General features: G+C 41.7%; 1 protein-coding gene across 4 annotated transcripts in view; it reads right to left on the bottom strand.

Annotated features, from left to right (window-relative positions):
- Nucleotides 1–21,236, bottom strand: part of CDKL5 (cyclin dependent kinase like 5) — a 543,213-nt gene that overhangs the window by 418,658 nt on the left and 103,319 nt on the right. The gene's annotated exons all lie outside the window — the stretch shown is intronic.

The raw sequence follows: 21,236 nt of genomic DNA, 5'->3' as shown, positions 1-21,236 counted from the left end.
CTGAAAATAAACAATCCTTTTTTAATTAAAAAAAAAAAAGACACAATTATCAAACCGGGAATCCCAAATTTTGTATTTTCCCTCATATTCCTTCTCTCCTTTTTTGCATTTATCAATACCAGAAGATTTTAGAAAGTTGCTGATATTATACTAGAATTAATTTTCTAAATAAGACCTGGTAAAGTCCATTACACCCTATGGACACATTCTGACTGATCTAGTAGTCCTATGACAAAAATTACAATGCAGCAGTATTATAATTAACATTTTGCATCTGCTGGAAAACTGCACAACTTTCTCTCTCGTTTAAGCTGGTTTCCCACTGATGCAAATTGGATTTGGGTTCCCCCGCATCCAAGTCACATGACAAGAGAGTGTGACGGGCTCTCAATGGAGCCGATTCACACAGCTCCGGGGAGGCCGCGGTCCGAATTGCAGAAGGGTCCTGTGCGTGTTTGGCTCTGTTTTATGTGTGAATTCAGCCAAAAATTCAGACCTGATTCGCACCTGAAATGGTGAACAGGGACGCACCGGACCCAATTCTGTGACCCATCACCACATTAAGTATGAACCCAGCCTTAGTGATCCTCACAAATATTGCTTTTAATGGATACTCTCTTTATAACAAACATGGACATTTGACTGGCCTTCCCTAGGACAAGTCTAAATGCCTTTCAAGTATGTTCTGTTGTCAGCAAGTGCCCCATGTTTGTTGAGCAAAGGTGCCTGTACAATGGCCCCTGTACATGATCTGGAGTAGTCTATCCTATTCTGCATATTTACATCTTGTCACCTGTCCTGTGTTTCTGCAACAATGTATCTCACCTATATACTACCCTGTGTTTGTCACCATGGTTTACAATACAATCTGCTCTTCATAAAAAAAAAAAAAAAAAACCTAACTGCGTCTGTCTCATAAATACATAAAATGCCAACCTAAACAAAAATGAATATTAATAAAGTGCTTGAAAATTTATACTATCACATTAAAAAGTGTAGAGACACAAATTGTTATCCACATTCAGTCCCAGCTGGGTTGAAAGCCTACTTTGCAAAGTGCAGGTGCTAGGTGGTAAAAATATTTTTAGTGCTTGGTCGAACTCGCTTGTGGGGCATGTCCTCTAATGTGCTGGGTTCATCCGAAGATAGAGATCCAATGGAACCATTTCCAGGGAAATTATAAAAGGAAGCCCATAGTGTAAAACCATTATAACAAATGTATTAAAAAGAAGGTAAGTATTACACTGATGTAGCACCCTACAAGGTATGTGATAGGTAAAGTATAGTGGGGCTTGTCTGCTTAACAGCAGGGCCATGATTTTCAGCTGGACTGTCATGTCTCCCAGGTGTGGCTGTTGAGACTCGGGAGTCTCCCCAGTCCCCACTGTGCTCTATGAGAGGGTTCTCATTGGGCAGTGGAAGAAACTCAGCCAATGGCACACTCAGGCCTGTATCTACCCCAGAAAGGCAGACTCTGCCGCACAGCATTCTGGGAGTGGGTATAAGTTTGAGGGGAACACATGACGCAGCGTCTTTGGCGGGAAGCAGAGTCCCAGGAGGGAGAGTACAGCTGTCTCTCCTCCTGTCAGAGGAATCTGGTGTGCCAGGTGGCTTGCCTAGTGAAAGGGGACAGAAGGCTGAGCTGGGCTGCAGAGAGGATCAGGTGCGGAGGACCAGCAGAGCTGAGAGGGGTCCAGTTTCAGGAAAGCATTCCCAGTTCGTGAGTACTGCAAACTGTCCCTGGGGGTCTGCCTAGAGAGGGGACCACTCCGGTGAAGGTCGTAGGGATCCAGGAGCTAGCTAGCCGGTGCAGGAGCAAGTGCAAAGGGGGTGCCAGTGTTGACCCTGAAGAGCAAAGAGGGTGCCAGTGTGTGGACCCTGAAGTGTAGAGAGGGTGCCTAGTGAGAGGACCCTGAAGTGTTAAAGTGTACAGCGTGCAGTGTGCAGTGTACAGTGTTGAGAGTTGCAGCAAAAGCAGTATACAGAGGCTACCTCAGTCAGCAAGGACTGGAGGGAGCAGTGTTCGGGACTTTTGAGCTAGCCAGAGTGTCAGAAGTCAAGTTCAAGTACAGTTCAGCAATTCAGTGGTTTTGCAAGCGCCAGCAAGTGTTGGCCGGCATCCAGCCGGCGTCAAGACAGCACTGAAAGGCATTTTTCTTCAAATTGTCCCATTTGTACCTAGTTGAGCCAGAGAAGTATCCCACTCATTCCCTTCTCCCATCCCCATTATAACATAAACAAAATAAACCAAAGGTGCCGGACTGGTCTTTGACTCAAAACTCACACTGGGGTATACAGCCTAAAGGGGCTGCTGGCGTTTCCGGTAACCATGGCAGATCCACATCAGGCCCAATGCCTGGAAATCCTGCTACACTAACTTTTTTTGGTGCAGGTTAGGACCCGGCACCTGGTATCTACAGCCTTCAGGAGCTTCCTGAAGACGACCAATCAGGTGGAAACATGTAGGAGCTTTGCCTGCGGAATCATGACTTAACTTCCACAGGGCGCCATCTTTGAATGGGGACCCGAGCCATCTTTCCAAATGCAGGAGTACCACGGCAGGCCTCGCAAACAACCAATTCTGTAGAAACCAGGTGCCAGGTCCTAACTGGCAACAAAAGTGAGTGTAATTCTTACCTTCTTTTTAATTAATTAGTTATAATGGTTTTACACTATGGGCTTCCTTTTATCATTTCACTATGAATGGTTCAGTTGGATGTCTATCATCTGATATAGAGCACCTGCACTTGCACAGTGGGCTTTCAACCCACCTGGGACTTTGTTGATTGGATAACAATTATAAGAGACATCACTGAATGTGAATAACAATTTGTATCTCTGCACTTTATATGTGAGGTATAAATTGTCAAACACTTTATTAATATTCATTTTTGCTTCAGTTGGTACTTTATGTATTTATGAGACAAGCGCCGTTGTTTTTTTGTTTTATTTTTGAGCTGTATTTGCACTGATACACTTACAACTGCAGCAGTCCATTTCTTTTTTTTTTTACAAAGACACTATTTAACACAAATTGTAAGTGGTATCCTTGGCACTGAACCAATTACCTTTATCACAATCTGCACTTAGCTCCTAAATTCACCTGCTACGAGTACATCTGGCGCTGATACCTGAGTATATCTGTCTGCTGACTGCTTCCGCCTTTTGTCTTATAAACTTGTCTGAACTCTAACTGCCATGATCCTTACACCAGTTTTAGATTATGCTCTGAAGATTCTTTGCTTCATTCCCATTTGCCTATTAGCTGGCTCCAGTGGGGTATGCACAAAGAGCCATAACTTGTAAATTTTACATAGCATAGTTTAAATTATTGATCGATCGGTATTGTTTTTTTATTGCCGATACCCATATTTTGGTCATCGGATATCAGTATCGGCCGATATTTTCGGACACTTAAAATACTTTTTTTTTTTTTCACAGGTACTCTGGTGGAGGGATCTGGGGGGGTCTAAAAGACCCCAAACCCCTCCTCTGCACTTAAAAGCATTCAAAACGCCAAGTTTGGCTGTTTTGAATGCTCACATTTCTTTGAATTTGCCGCCGAGTACCCGGAAGTGATGTCATGACATCACTTCCGTTTTTTTTACATGGAGACCCGATCAGAGCCGAATGCGGTCTTCTCTTTGGCGGCCGTGCAGATAGGATGCCCGGGTCTCCCGGTGGGACAGGTGACCCGGGCGAGCCACGGAAGGCGGCGAGAGGGGGGAGACGTCCCCTCCCGCTCCTTGTAATTACAGCCGATCAGTTTCTCAGCCGCATCAGTTGTCATTACAAGACAGCCAACCTATGGACGCGGGTTCCCGGGGTGATGCCTCTAGCTGCAGGCATCACTCTGGTACAGCACTTTCCCGAAATATCGGTAATATCGGTAACCGATTCCGATATATCGGCCCCCCATATTGGCCCCCCATATATTGGCTTTGCCGATAATCGGTCAATCCCTAGTTTAAATCAGCCTTTTTACCCCAGGGGAACCCCAAAAATAATTTTCAGTTCTTAGGGAACCCTTGCTGAAATTAATTAATCTGGGGCAACAGGAAAAATGGCTTATATATTGGTAGATTGTAGGATGAATAAAACTTATACAGAAGTGGCCAGAATGCCACTCTTACAGATAACTAAAAAAATCATTGGTGTCATGTTGCTGGCTTTGCCAAGTTAGCATTGGTCCTGGTACTATGCAGGCACCATTAAATAAGAGGTCAATTTTCTGTCTTCTGGCTATTCTGTCAGTAATGAACACAGGGATCCTGTGTTCCTCTTATTTAGGAACACAGGTCTTTGTATTCATTCAGTAAATTCAATCCCCACACAGTTAGAAAGCACCCCCTAGGGACACATTTAACCCTTTGATCACCCCTGGTGTTAACTCCTTCCCTGCCAGTGTCAAGAGTACAGTAAAAGTGTATATTTTTAGCACTAATTAGTGTAGTAACTGTGACTGGTCCCCCCATAAATATACACTTATTGGGATTTTTTTATGGCGCAAAAAATAAAAATCGCAGAGGTGATCAAATACCACCAAAAGAAAGCTCTATTTGTGGGGAAAAAATGGACATCCATTTGAATTGGGTACAGCGTCGCACAACTGCGCAATTGTCAGTTAAATTAACGCAGTGCCGTACCGCAAAAAATGGCCTGGTCATTAAGGGGGTAAAACCTTACGTTCCAGAAGTGATTAAAAAGCGTTTTTTTTGCATTCAATAGGACAAATAGAATAAAAAACGGAACACAGAAATCATTACAGGTGGCATTATCTCTCCTCCATTCTATTCCTCTATTCTTTCCTTGCTTGCTGTTTTTTTTTTTTTCCTTTTTTCTTTTTTTTATAGTTCTGATCATTTTTCCTTTGTCTAATGGGTATTGTAAATCGAGTTGAATGTTGTTTGTGAAAATTGAACCTGCAAGCACGCAAACTCCTCTATGCATCTACACTAATAATGTTATTGATTGTTCTAACAAACCCTTTTGGACAATAATACAACTTTTATAAGTGTGTTTGAAGAGTCCTCCTTCCACCACCCCCCTTCCTGTCACTCCAATCACAATGCTAATTTCTTTTCAGTTCTGTTACAGTATCCTCATAACAGAATACCACTTAGAGATGTATGGGATTTTTTTCTTTATTCAGAATCATACTTACCTAGGTGGATTGGATTGATTGATTCGATGCTGCACTGTTCCCCGCCGACTCTAACACTGAGAATTGAGTCATCTAACACCGCCGATCGCTCAGTTCTCAGGGCTCCCTGAGCAGAGAGCTGGTGACTGTCAAGTCTGTCCGACTGTCACTGGAGTGCTGTGCTGTGGAGGGGCGGTAGCGGCCGGCTCAGGCTCTAAGCGGCTCACTGAGAGGCTGAGCCGGATGCCGGACCAGGCATGTGGGTGGATCCTGACTCCATTGTTGCAGTTTTGCCCAAGCCTGGACTGACTCTGTGACATCAGCCGACAGCAGACGTCAGCCAGCTGTCTGCTGAGAACAGGTCACAGGAGTGCAAAACAAACTGGACTCCTGTGATCCATAGGAGTACAGCCAAACAAGCTTTTGCTGTACTTCTCCATTAAACCCAAACAATGACACCGCATTCACACTGAAGCAGCACGACTTCGGGGGCGACCTGTGAAGTCACGTGCAGTGTGACTTCGGCACGACTTGCACGGACTTCACAGAATGAATGTCTATGCAAGTCACTCCAGGTCGCCCCGAAGTAGTACAGGAACCTTTTTCTAAGTCGGAGCGACTTTTGTCGCTCCTATTAGAACGGTTCCCATACTACACAACGGACCGCGACTTGTCAGGCTGAAAAGTCGTATTAGTGTGAATGGAGACTAATGTCTCTTAATTTCTCCCTTTTAGTCAGTTAAATATATATTGTTATTTCTGTTGAGAAAGCTGGATTTATACTGATCCATAGATATAATGCACACTCATGTAGGTGTGAACGGGCCCATAGAGTTTCCTTTTGTCTTTCACACTAAACCACAGCTCATAGCTGTGAACTGGATTTTCAGGGAGAAAAATGCAAGAGTTTTGCTGCAATAAAAACAGACGGGTGTAAATAGGTCCTAAGGCCCCTTATACATGAGCATCATCCGTTCAGTCACATTTTTTCAAATTAAAAATGGATTCTGTTTATATCAGTTAACATCCGTTAAGGGCCAGTTTACACCACATGCAGTGCATTTTTCTCTGCATCAAAAACGCATGGAAAGTAGGTTATATGGTCTCCAATGGCATAGTTCACACCAGTGTGGTCAGTTACAGGGCTTTCCAGTTCCAGAAAAATAGTAGAACATGCTGCATTTTTCCTGCACTGGATTGTACTGCAATGCGGTAAAACGCATCAAAAACACACAGGAACACATCAAAAATTCAGCGGACCCAGTACAGTGAAAAATAAATAAATAAATAAAACAGGAAAAAACTAAGAAAAAAAAGTATCTGGAATGCATCCGGAAACGCATCAAAAACGCACTGGAACATGCCAAAAACGTGTTAAAAACATGCATGCAGAAACGCATCCGGAACGGATCTGGAGTGCATTTTTGTGGTGTGAACAAGCTCTAAGTGCATAAAATACTGTCACAGGTCCTGTGTACTGAGCAGTCAGTCCTAGCCAAATAACCTCAGTGCACTACAGAACACACCCACCTCAAATGTTATGGGGCCGAAGAGAGAAGGAGGCGTTTTCTGTTCTAAATCTGAAGTGATAAGCCTAGATTGCCAAAGCTGCTACTCAATAGATGCAATACAGTGAGTTGTCACCCTAGGACAGCAAGTAGCCCCTTAGGCCCCTTTCACACAGGCAGACCGTTCAGATTCACCCGTCAGTTTTTTGGCGGATCTGAACGGTCCCCCTATGCATCTCTATGGGGCATCGGATGTCAGCGGAGACATGTCTGCTGACATCCGATCTGATCCAATCCGTCAAATCTGGACGGATGGAAACTCTATTTTCCATCCGTCCAATGGATGGGATCGGATGAGAAAGGACAGACGGTCCGTTCCCATCTGATTTCCCCATAGAGATGCATGAGGAACTGACAGCTGTGTCTCCGCACAAAGCTGAGAACAGCTGTCATCCTCCTGCTCGGCGGGGGATCAGCGGATCGATCCCCCGCTGAGATAAACGGAGTCCGTTTGACGGACTAATAGTGTGAAAGAGCCCTTACAGGGTTTTTTCAGAATTGTTCAGCCACAAAACAAATAGGCATTAGCCTCCTGGCTTACACATGCTGTCTCCTAAGTGGATCGTTCCTGACTCCTGGGCAGAGACCTCCTCTGTCTACCAGGGTGGAGTCCTGAACGTTTGTCCTGACTCGACTAAAAGCTCTGCACACTCCTACATAATCAGTGTGCCGGTTGTCCGCAAAACCTGGTACCAGGATTGGAGACTTCATCAAAAAATACCGCTTTTGATGCGATCATATGATAACCTAATAATTAGTACACACCTTTTCGAGAGCCAATCACAACAGTTCATCTGATATTATCTGAAGGGACAAGCACGAACATTTTTCTTGTACGATACCAGATCGTACGATTTTCGTTTTCAATACAGTTGTCGTTCGAAAGTACAATACAAATACACTACAACACATTTTTTATTCTGTCATACAAGAATTTTCGTAACTTTAGAAAAACTGTTTATTTTCGATATGCGATTAGCATGCAAGAAAAAAAAAAAAAACGATCGATCAATCATCCAATAATCTCATCGTACGCATCAGGCATAAGGCTGGCTACACATAGATTGAATTCCGAAATAATTTTATTATAACATTTTGACTAAAATTTTTTGTTTGAATTTCGTACCATTAGCGGGCCGTAGCAAAGGCCGATTTTCATGTGGCCATCAAATTATAGTGCTTGGGCATGTTGGAAAGTTTTTTAAAAAAAGAACTATTTCCTAATCAATGATGGGCGAATTGTAGGAGAAATAGAAAGGAAAATAAGCTCAAGAAAATAAAATTCTCAGAAAGAAAAGAAGATTCTGGGCCACAAAAATTATTTTCTGGAGCACAATGAGGGGAAATTTAAGGCTTGGTTGGTCGAATTTTGAAATCAATAGTGGCACCATCAAATCACAAAACTTACAAAATTTCTAATTTTTGAAAGAAAATTTGTTCGGAATTCGACCAATTTATGGCCTGCATAGGTGTCTACGAAATCTCCAGACTCTTGATCTCAAACCGGTTTTACCAACCGGTAAGGAAACTGAAAAAACTGTTATCTCCATGTGGGACAAGCACCCTGGATACAATGTGAAAAGGGACACCACCCCAGGTGAAACCTGGAAGTCAAATCCACCAACAATTACTCCCTACAAGGTGTAGCCTGGCTCGCTACTGTGGCAACCCATGTAAAAGAAGAAGGGGGCCGCACTCCGTAGCAGGATAATGATTTATTGCAAACTGACAGGTTAAACAGCACAGGCACACAGGAATGTTGACGCGTTTCACACAGTAAAGTGCTTAATCACAACCCTAAGCTTCCTGGATGAGAATCCTGGGTGACACAAAACCCTTTAAACACCATGGCAGGGCACAGCACTGACACAGCGGGTATATGTCATGTAAATACGCATCACAGAATGCGGCTTCTGTGCATCAAGGTATTACACCCATGCATGTGTCTATGGGTGTTTAAGCACATGCATATATGCAGGCACGGCCCCCGTCTCCATCCTGACTTACTCTGGCCATGGCTATAATAAAGCATTATGCTATTTTAAAAAGCTTCTATCATGAGGTTAAATAGACGCTGCCATTAGTCGCTCTATTGGCTCCCAGAGATGTCATATTTGTCAATTAGGTCGGTTATTAAAATGCAATTTATGACACTCAACAAACACTAAAGTATTTTAGGTAAGAATACCACATTTTTTTTTTTTTAAATACAGAATAAAAAACAATAGAAAACCGAATTTAATAAACAGGAATAGAGAAGAGAACATTAGTGTTAAGAAACAAGGAGCTACTGGATAGAAGTTAGAGCAGCTTAATGTTTGCAAAAAGGAGAAGGAAAAACATTGGCTACAATGAATGAAAACTAAAAACTAGCTAATAAAAGACACAGTGAAAGGCAGCGCCGTGTCCATTCGTCTAGCATAATAGCTACTGATTGATCTTCTGAATAAGCCCTATAGCACTTAATACTGTATACTAGAATCAACAAATAACCACTGATGTGTGATGGTAAATTTCTCTGGGAAAGGGTTTCAGTGCTTTCTGAATAAAAGCAGAACTGTAAGGATGGTTCTCACTCTTCATAAAATGACCTTTCTGCTCAAACTGAATGCATGCAGCAATGTAAAAATGAAATAAATTGACCTGAACTCAAAAAGTAAACATTTGCTCTGCTTTAGGGAAAATGAAGAAATTTTATTTGTTACAAACCTTTTTTGGAATTTCTCCTGTAAAACAGCAGTGCAGTTCTTTCATATAAGACAATGGACTATGGGCCAGATGCGACCCTTTGCTTGCCTTTATCCAGCCCCTGGGACACTATTCCTAACCCCTGATATGAGGGTATTATTCCATTCATGGACATCAACAATGGTGCAATATTTTTAAAAGGAACGTTTTAATTAATAAGAAAACCAATCAAAACATTTAGCAGCGCTCCTTCTTGATAGCTAAATAACACCACATTTCTTTGCAAAAAGTGTAGTTATAGATAGGGGTGCACCGATCAGACTTTTCTTCTCCCGATACCGATATCTGGCATTGTGTATCTGCCGATACCAAAACAGATCCGGAACTACACACATACACAATATGCATGGGGCTGCAGTACAGAGCAAAGCCGGTGCTTCATGTGTATGGCTCCTCCATTCACAGGCGGAGTGCATCTGATATCACTCCACCTGTGAGCCGGACCTATACAGGAAGTAGCAGCTCCCATCCCATACTACTACTACACCAAGTAAGGGACGGCTGAGCCGGGACTCAGCAAAACCAGATCAGCCCGTGGATCGGTTAATTTTACCGATCCCCCTATCCCGCTATTGTGGCAGTATCAGCGCCGATATCCGATCCTAATATCGAATCGGTGCATCCCTAGTTATAGATAGATTTCATCAGTCCATCCCATGCTGGTGTTCTCCAAATAAATGTGCCATCGCCACACCACGTGTGCTCCACTTCCAAATATAGATTGCACTCACCAGATAACAGGTTAATAAAGTCTCATATCAACCACTCCTCATTCAGAAGGAACACTTGGGATATCACAAATCAACTTTGCAGTGGGGATATTATCTTAAGCTGACTCTTCTCCAATTGGATAAAAATAGGCCCAGAGCAATGTAAGACTCATAATATAGGAAAAGAAAAAGGGGGCTACATAGCGTAATAATGTTAAAACCAAGATTTTAATAGTAAACCCCCCTCTTTGTATGCACTCACAATGGATAAAAAAAATTCACAGCATAACAAAAAAAGCCTAATGGTTCAAACGATTCGATTTACAGAAGTGAGTAACCCGCTCCTTCGGCTCTGTCTCCATAACCTGTCCTCAAAATTGAGAGCAGCGATCCCGGATGAAGATAGAGCAGCTGGTGGTGAGGGTGTCACGTGGTTTTTTAATGGTACAATATTCAGCTCACTGACACCATTGATGGGGCACTATTCCTCTCACTGACACAAATGATGGGGCACTACTCCTTTTACTGAAACCAATTGCGGGCAGAATTCCTCTCACTGATACAATTGATAGGGAACTATTGCTCTCACTGACAGCAATGATGGGGCACTATTCCTCCTGCTGACACCACTGATGGGGAACTATTCTTCCCACTGACATCAACAATAGGGCACTATTCCTTCCATTGACACCACTGATGGGGTGGGATATTTCTCTCACTGACGCCATTAATGAGGAACTTTTCCTGTCCTACTGACACCAAAGGGTGGGACACTATTCCCTCCACAGTTACCAACAAGTGGTGCTATTCCTTCCACTAATACCAATGATGGGGCACTATTCCTCCTCCTATTGATTACAATATATAATTTCCTTCTCTCAATGAAAACTAAGCCTGAGACATTATTTATTCCTCAATGAAGCCAGGGCATTTCTACTCCAACTGGCATCAGTCTAGACTTTCTAAAGTCTGAAGGACCTTAATCTTGTCTTTGTTTAGAAAGTTTGGGGACCTCTGATCTAAGGCACTGCTGACTTTGACTGCTAGACTCATGAGATTTGGAGTGAAATGTTGAGATATCACTACTGTGATGCTCACTGTTCTTCTTCAAAAGAAACCACACAAAATGCTAGACTTCACCTGTGGTTCCTTTTAAAGTTAACGCCTTGCTTTCTATTCAACAACACCTATCATGTAGGGTTTAGTGGCATTTGTTCTTAGATTGTAAACCCAAACAAGCAGCCCCCATGATTCCTCTTTTACCAAATTGTATTGTAACTGTAATGTCTGCCTTCATTTTGTAAAGCACCGTGCAAACTGTAAATCCTGTATAATAATAATATTGAAATGTCCATCCTAGCACCATGTCTGTGTAGGGAAGGGGGCTTAGATACAGTATATCCATCATTATATCCTTCAAGGCTGTCATCTTGAGCATGCTTCTTGGGGTAAGAAATATGAAATGACGGGATTTGATATGTATTTATAAATATAGCTATATATAAATATATACTATTTGTTTCTGGAGGGCACATTGTGGGCTTGCAGTGAGGATCCAGTAGGTGCTGGCCATCTTTTTTAGTGGGTAAGCCTATATTATAACTGGGAATCACTTTTGTAATATTATAGACTGCAGAATCCTGTTTCCCCCTCATTCACATTCTCTGTAATTTGGAATACATCCTTTGAGACTAGGTAAGGAAGTTTATTGTAGAAAAGATACTAAACCCACATCATTAAAAACCATCAATAAATGTTGTATTACACGCTGTTCATACTAACTCAGTCACTATCAGATTCCTTTTCTGTTTTCTGAAAAAATCCTGGTTGATCCTGCTGTTCGCTGTCTCCCCTCCTGTCCATGTCCCCACTGCAGTTAGGGATTTTGTAGAGCAGTGTTGGCAGCTAGGGCACATGCTCAGTTTCCAGTATATTTTCTACTCTGAGTATTATTCTGAGCGAGCCGCTGAGAGCCTGAGCCGGCAGCTCCCGCCCCCTCTACAGCCCCTGAGTGTGACCCTTGACAGTCACCAGCTCTATGCTCAGGGAGCTCTGAGAACCAAGCAATCGTGGTGTTTGATTGCTCGGTTCCCAGTCTTAGAGCCGGGGGGGGGGGGAGGGTCCAATGCTGCATCCACCTAGGTAAGTAGGATTAAAAAAAAAAAAAAACCTTCTCATACTTTTCTTTTAAATACCCCTGACTGAGGTATGTTCCATATCATTAATACATAATCTTCCTTACCTAAACATGCAAAAACAAATCCATACATGGCATAAGTATGAAATTAGATTTGATTTGCATGGTAACTATTAATATACATAAATGGAAATTCAAACTAATCATAGCTGGTAACAGCTGTATAGATGAATATATAGCTATCATTAGACACAGATGTGTGTGGTTAATCATTACATGACAACCAGAATAACAGTGATTGAATAAAATCTACGGTACATTTGCTTGCAAGAGATTTCTGCATAATGATGTCATTTTATATGAATGTTACTTTTTTTGTCTAAAGACCATGTATTCAGGTTTTTATTTATCCATGTCTAATGTAAATACAAAGATTCATGAATAAAGCCTTTTTCAATGCATTATTCTACTTGTACTTCTACCAGTATAAGTCTGGTCTAACCTATCTAATCTTAAAGTGGAAGGTCACCCTAAAACGAAAATCTCTAAATCTACTCACATCCACATTCTAAGACTAACCTATCTAGCCTTTTAAAGCAAAAATCGAAAAACATACCTTTTCTGAAGCCAATCTTGTCTCCATCGGCAGAAGCTCTGGGCAGGAGACAGCCAACAACGGCTGGGAAAAGTCTGGAAAGTGACGTCACCCATAGAGTTACTATGGGGCTTTCGTTTTCAGCTGGCTCTTCTGCACCTGCCTCCACAGAGAAGCTGCCGCTGACAGCTCAGTGTGGGACTGGACTAGAGCAGCTTCAGAAAAGGTATGTAGAGCGATTTTTGCTTTACAGGGCTGGATAGGTTAGTTTAAGATTGTGGATGCAAGTAGATTTAGAGATTTTAGTTTAAGCCCGCACTTCTACTTAAACCTGCTTCTAACCCCATTCTAAGATCTATACTAACAAACCTGAAAGTGAAAATGAGAAGACAACCACCGCTCAGGTGAGCAATCCAGGTGCTGTGGGTGCCGGCCCCGGTTCGCCACCACTGCAACAGTAGAAAAGAAGGAGAAATCGGCCACACACCACCAGCTGCTAGGAAGATGAATCCTTTATTTAAATTGAAAAGCAAGGGGGATTATAGAAGATGTGTGGGAACCAGCCGGTCCCTAGTTTGATATACTTACCCACCAGTCTGCTAATAAACCAAATATACCTGTCTAGCAAATTGGGTTAAAAACAGGGGTTTAGTTAACACACATTTGCAAATGCATGTATAAGCTGCAAGGCCAACAACAAGGCTCAGACACTCAGGTTGAGTAGAGTTAGGAAATGTTAGGACTGCAAGATACACACCAGGGTGCCTTGTTGTTGGCCTTGCAGCTTATACATACATTTACAAATGTGTGTTAACTAAACCCCTGTTTTTAACCCAATTTGTTAGACAGGTATGTTTGGTTTATTAGCAGACTGGTGGGTAAGTATATCAAACTAGGGACAGGCTGGTTCCCACACACCTTCTATAATCCCCTTGCTTTTCAATTTTGTTATGTATAGGGATGGAGACGCTGAGAAGTGCTCGTCGGTGTCTCATCTAAAGTCCCAAAACTGCCCATTTTTTGTATGATGAATCCTTTATTAACATACTTTAAAGGTACACAGGATACAGAGATAGACACGTTTCACACTTTCAAAGTGCTTGTTCACTACCTAACCTGAAAGGAAAGAGATTTTTTTAAAGTGGTTATAAACTCTCCTACACAACTTCATCATATTGTATTCAACATAAAAAACAATCATGATCGCTGCTCGTAACTGTCTTCTGACTTGTTTTATTGTAATTCGTCCTGTTTTGATTAATGACGTCACCCGCGAATGCGCTTCCCTTCCCTTGATTCACAGCACACTCTGTGTGCCGTCTGTCCATTGACAGGATGCCGTGAATGGGATTTCCTCTCCCTGCCACACAGAAATTAAAGCTTGCAAGACTGCAGAATGTTTTTCTAGCTTCCTGGCACTATCCATATGACCATGTGACGTCACATGGGGAGTAAACCTTGGCAATCGTACTACGGTACATCCTAGAGCGGTGATAAGCTGCAGCAGGACTGACTGGCACACATACCCAGAACAGCTAAAAATGATTATGTAATTCAGCAAACAGGTTGGCTATAAACCGCGGTTGCTGTAGTAACGTCGGATCGAGAATGAGGCTTGGCTATTAAACGATGACGCATGCGCGAGATTGCAGTGAAGGGAAACAAGAAAGGGCGAAAATGATATTCTAAGCAGACTCTGAAAACAGTATTGAAGATGGCGCTGCCTTTTTCTGGAAGACAACATTTTTCAAAATTTAAAAGAAAGTAAATAGGCGATTGTGGCTGGACTAGACTATGTGAAGCTTGCTAACAAGTGATTAGAACTAAATAGATGAAAAGCACCATAGGGATTGCAGGGTTTACTTCCGCTTTAAGATGCAAGTCGCCAGGTTTATCCTTAACCCTCCCCAACTGCTTGATCTGGGACTGGCATACAGAATGTGATAACACATGTTGGCACATATTAGGACCAATTTAGACAGCAGCCAAGTGCGAAGTAGTATGTCTTCAGAGTGTGGGACGAAACCGAGTACCAGGAAGAAATCCACGTAGGCACAGGGAGAGCGTGTAAAAGCCATGAAAGCCATCAATCTCCCCTATCAATGTTAAAAAATGACTTACTGAGTTAAAAAAAGGACCTTTTTCTGATATACCGTGCAATGCTATGCAGGCAAAAAGCACTGCATTTGCGATCTGTATTTGAGGTGGTGTTAGAAAAAGATTGACAGTAGACCACACACCCAGTGCATTTTGAACACAGTGCAGGAAACGCTCACAGGACATGGGTTTCCCGTATATTTTACCAATATTTTCTAAAAATGTTAACGCAAAGGGATTGATTTACTAAAACTAGAGAGTGCAAAATCTGGTGCAGCTCTGTGTAGAAACCAATCAGCTTCCAGATATTTTTGTCAGAGCTTATATGAATAAGCCGAAGTCAGAACTACTTTAATTATGTTGACCTCATTCATATATACACATGTAGAAAAAAGTAAAATAATTGTTTTATTTTTATGCATTTTATTTTGTTCTTATTTCTATTTCATGGGTTGTTTGCAAAAAAGCACCATAGCAACATGCTCAACTGAAATTTTAGAATGCTCTTAAGCTTTGTTGATTTTCTTTTGTCTTAACCTAGTACAGTAGGTGCCATAAACCTATTATTCCAATCGTAAAATAAAGGATAGTTAATTATGTATGTCCTGTTTGAATAATGTAGCATGGTACATTATGTTTTCTCACAACACATGTGTCATAAATAAAACCTGTATGCAATCAATGTCCAGTTACTCCACTCTGCATTCAATTTTTCATTGAGTCTTATGTAATGAGATACAGAGAAAAGTCTTCCTGAGGAATTCAATATATAGCAAATTTTTCTGGCAGTTTGGCCCTCTAAAATGTCCTGTGCTAAATTAAAAATTCCTACTGTCTGTTTCGGTAACTTTACCTAACATTTGTGCCAGATTCAGGTTGTTCTAAATAGGGGCACTTTTATAAAGTGGCGCTATTACTGCACCAAATTCAAAAATAATTACCTTTAGTTCGTAAGCTCTCCCGACCTGCCTTTGTAACATTAGGATCTGGAGCGGCTTCAACCTACGTGTCTCCACCAAAAAAACAAGGCCCATGACATGTTTCTTCCCGCCCACCAGGGCATAGTCATCAGTGATCAGGGTTTCTCAATTTTTTCCAGTGAGGGCACCCTTTAAAATTAAGCACAATTTCGAGGCACCCCTGATAGTTTTACATATTGCAGCGAAATCCAGACATAGGACACCCAACATTAGAGATGTTTATTTCTTGAAAAGCAAATACACTTTTGCACACTGGTACTAACTAATATTCCAGCATTTGTTTCCACTCATTTTCTCTCCACCATGCTGCTAATGTGACCCAAGTGCTGACAAAGGGGGGTGAGGGGTCAAACAAGGATACTGTCAAGGTGACAGATGTCCTCCTTATCAACTGATGGTGTCATCGGTTGTTAGGATACTGGCGGCTGGCCCACATGGTGCCCAAGGTTGTAATGTTGGACAATGAAAACAAGAAGGCAAGCTTAATCTACCTATTGGTTTGTACACAATTCTTGGGCAATTTTTAGACATTTTGACAAGGCACCCCTGAATAACCCAGAAGGCACCCTGGTTGAAAAAGGCTGGGATAGAAAATAAAACTGTAAGTAACTAAGACCATTTCTAAGTTATCATAAAGAGACAGTCAGTGCCTGTCTCTTTACATGGTGTAACCAGTGGTATATTTGCCACTGCTACCTGCTCCCATTCCTATCTGTCACTGATTAAGGATTCCTCCTAGCAACCACTGATGCTGACAGTGGGTGCAGCCTGATGGGAAGCTGAGACACTAGTTACCCATCAGGTCTGCTTGCTCCTTGTGACTGACAGCAAGCAATAGGTGGATTTTTATAGCCAATAGCAGGCTATGAATCCATCCACTGCCTGCTGTCTATCTCAAGGGAGAGGAACTGATGGTGAACTAGTGTGGGAATTCCCATCAAGCTCCGCACATCTAGCTTTGAAAATCTTTGCCTGCAGCGCTGTCTGTGTGATGCTCAGATGTGCTGAGGATAGGGTGCCTGTATGTACATAAGTTCATGAATTTGTTGCCTGCACTGCCATTTATCATGCAGAGGGAAGTCGGAATTCTAAAGAGTGTTTTAGACAAACTTTATGAATTGACCTAAAAGTGACGGGCAACCATTCTTTTGATGTGCCCAGTGCACCTCAGAAGCTAAAATGACCTAAAACATAGTAACGCACTAAAGTGCAGGCACAAGGTGGTGCCAGCAAGATCACTGTATCCCTGTTAATCCCCTCTGAATACTAGACCAAGGATTGAGATTAGGCCCCATGTTCGCCACGTAAGATTTTTTTAATTACAGTTATTAATTTTTTTTTGTCCATCTATGAACTGTCTCCAAAATCCTTCAATTCTATGGTGGTGGTTCTCATATCTGGACATTGTGTAGTTGTAGCCACACCAGCTTTATTTTATACATGGGTAACTATATTAGCCTCACAAGAGGTAGAATACAGAGCCCCAATGATCACAATCAAGTCTGGTGGAAGATTGCTCAGAGCAGGGCTGCATGTAATAAAACTGGTGAAAAGCCTATGAGGGATAGAAAGAGCAATAGGACATACACTATATTACCAAAAGTATTGGGATGCCTGCCTTAACAAACACATTAACTTTAATGGCATCTCAGTCTTAGTCCATAGGGTTCAATATTGAGTTAACCCACCCTTTGCAGCTATAACAGCTTCAACTCTTCTATGTTCTATTTGTCTATGGGAATGTTTGACCATTCTTCCAGAAGCTCATTTGTGAGGTCAGGCACTGATGTGGACAAGAAGGCCTGGCTCACAGTCTGCGCTCTAATTCATCCCAAATGTGTTCTATCAGGTTGAGGTCAAGACTCTGTGCAGGCCAGTCAAGTTCCTCCACCCCAAACTCGCTCATCCATGTCTTTATGGACCTTGCTTTGTGCACTGGTGCGCAGTCATGTTGGAAAAGGAAGGGCCAACCCCAAACTGTTCCCACAGAGTTGGGAGCATAAAATTGTCCAAAATATCTTGGTATGCTGACGCTTTAAGAGTTCCCTTCACTTGAACTAAGAGGCCAAGCCCAAACCCTAAAAAACAACCCCAAACCATAATCCACCCTCTAGCAAATAATCTGGAACAATGCACAAAGCAAGGTCCATAAGGACATGGATGAGGGAATTTGTGGCAGAGGAACTTGACTGGCCCACAGTCCTGACACCTTTGGGATGAATTAGAGTGCAGACTGTGAGCCCGAATTTCACTCCAATATCAGTGCGTGACCTCACAATTGTGCTTCTGGAAGGATGGTCAAACATTCCCATAGACACACCTAAACATTGTGGACAGCCTTCCCAGAAGAGTTGAAGCTGTTATAGCTGCAAAGGGTGGGCCAACTCAATATTCAACTCTACGGACTAAGACTGGGATGCCATTAAAGTTCATGTGTGTGTAAAGGCAGCCATCCCAATACTTTTGGTAATATAGTGTAAGTTGCCAGCAGGGGGAAATCAAACACCCTGCCAAAAAAGCTTTTTTTTTTCCTGGGGAAGCAGAAGAGGTAAAGAAGAAAGACTAGCGAAGGAAAAAAAAGAGAAAAAAAAGGGAGGGGAGGTGAGGAGGCAGAGACACTTCTCAGGCCCTATACAGCTCTGCCTTTGCATAGGTAGACTCAAGGAGTTATTTCTATTGATCAGAAAAGGTCAATTGAGTTCAGTAAAACCCTGTCTTACAGAAAGTGGGCCTCTTGTTTCTTTAGAGAGGAATTGAGTTTACAGATGAAATCCACTGACTTACTGTGGGAGGGCAAGGTGGATTCCCATTGAACCGGGATACGGTTGTCTCACCAAAGAATGTGCAGATTTTAACTTAGGGAGCGAGCTGAGATGCAATAGACAGGTAGCTAGGTCTTGTTCAAAAGAAAACCCCATGAGAACTTAAAACAGAGACAAAGTGCACCCTGATAAGACTCTTTTATATGTATAGAAGGCAATGCTACTCCCGTAACCAAGCTAAATAAACGTACCTGTTTTTTAGTTTTTCCTTACACATGAAAGGGGTATTCCAAGTGAACACAGATTCACAATATTTTCTGTATTATAAGTAGAAGGGAAGTCCCAATACTTACCTCTGCTTCAATGGTCCGAGATCCCTTGCTGGCCCCAGCAACTTCTCTTTGACTTCTTCCAGATGCCAGTCTTCGGCCATCTTGTTTGGCTGGTAGAGAATTGTTTTTCCCGCACATGTGCAGGAGTACAGTCATTCCAGTACGCAGGTACTTTGGCAGATGTAAACTGAGCTGCACAAGCACAGTTCAGTGTATAGTATACAGATACAGTAACTGTGAACAGACAGGTAAGTTTATTTTATTGCAGAAGAGACAATGCACTCCTTTTATGCAATAAAAAGCCTGTCAGCTCGCAGTTTTTTTCATGAAGACTTTAGTTCCGCTTTAACATTCACTTTGCAAAGGTAACACCGGCTACACTTTTATTAAATCTAGGATCCATGGTGAATCTCTAGATTGTTTGCTACTACATATTTTAATGTGTCGTGCCTTAAAATACTTTCAAATACCACACACACAACAGGAATCAGGCTTACTCATCTATAATTACCCCGTTCTAGCTTTATATCCTTCTTAAATAATTGTATAGTATATGCTGTATGCCAGCTGTGTGGGACTAGTCCAAGCTGAGAGAGAGTCTGAAGCTGGCCACATACTAGCAGAATTTTGTTTGAAAGTTTTCATTTTAAGAATGGTATTTGCTTTTCTAATTGTTAGTGGGTCCAAATTGAAATTTGTTTTTGACTACAGTAACAATAAAATGGTGCATATCGTTTTTGCTTGGGAAGGTCCATTCAATCTAAAATTGAATGTTAAAAGCAAGTTATATTTTTAAGTACTTTCAACGACATTCATCAAGTCATTGAATGCAATGAGAATTTTCATACAAATGTTCATATGAATGTTTGTTCGGACATCTACTAGTGAATGGCCGCTTAAGCAAAAATGTATAGTGTTTTATCAATTAGTGAGCACACTGCCTTCATAACACAGTGATTGAATATCAGGTTATGCTTAGCCAAAAAACAAAAAAAGATACAGCAGTCCAAAAGGCATAAAGTCTAATGCTGACCATAAATGGATTTTTTTTTTTTAATCAGCCAGCGGACTGATTAAAAAAAAAATGGAATACTCCATCCACACAAGCAAGGTCTATAGAGGAATCCTCCCTTCTGTGCTATTGTATCCTGATAGCCGGGACCCCTCTGCTGTCAAAATACACTGATCAGTACTGCAGTCAATTGTCTACAGCCACTGGTTAAATGAAAATTTTCCAACATTCCCATTCAAGAGCAAACGAACATTGGATTGACTTGTCTTGAGCAGGGTTGGCCATACATGGATTGAAATTCTTAAGGTCCCTGAAATGGCCAAATTTCAACCCATCTGTGGCCAGCCTAAAAATACCGACAAAAGAACTTCAGAACACAACATTGCTGGACTAAAGGCACTCAGATGAATAAAAATCACACATCTGATAATCATGCATACCTGCCAGTCCTCCTTTAAGTCTAGTACACACAATGAGATTATCAGACGAATGATCGTCCATTTTTTTTTTAGATGCTAGTCTCCATATCGAAAATGAATAGGTTACTAAAGTATGAAAACTCTCGTAAAGCAGAATAAAAATTTGTAATGTAATGTATTTCTATTGTATTTTCAGATGAAAACTGTACTGATTAAATGAAAAACGTACGATCTGGCATCGAGGTACGAGAAAAATATTCATGTTTGTTCCTTTGGAAAATTTTGGACGAAAACTGTGTACTAACGATCAGATTATCGTACGATCGCATCGAAAGTGGTATTTTTTGTACGATATTCTGATCATGTGTACAGGGCTTACAAGTCCATTTCCAATAATGTGGATTGGCGGCAGTTTGTATGCATTTTTAACTCAATAAAACAGAATTAAATACTGTATATAACAATTTGGTTTTAATTGCCTAAGAGATAATGCACCAAAGTAAAAAAAAAAAAGAAAACAACACAAAAAATGTGCGGTAAAGTGATTGTAGAGTGTCCTTTTTTTTATTCAAATAACATGTTCTACTTACCTCCTCTATGCAGTTGGTTTTGCACAGAGCAGCCCAGATCCTCCTCTTCTTGGGTCCCTCGTTGCTGTTCCTAGCTCCTACCTCCTGTCAAGTGCCCCACAGCAAGCAGCTTGCTATGTGGGCAACCGAGCCGAGCTGCTGCT

The sequence above is a fragment of the Pelophylax lessonae genome, assembly GCF_965119305.1.
Source record: "Pelophylax lessonae genome assembly, chromosome: 2".
Taxonomy (NCBI): domain Eukaryota; kingdom Metazoa; phylum Chordata; class Amphibia; order Anura; family Ranidae; genus Pelophylax; species Pelophylax lessonae.
This window is presented reverse-complemented; position numbering and strand designations above follow the sequence as displayed.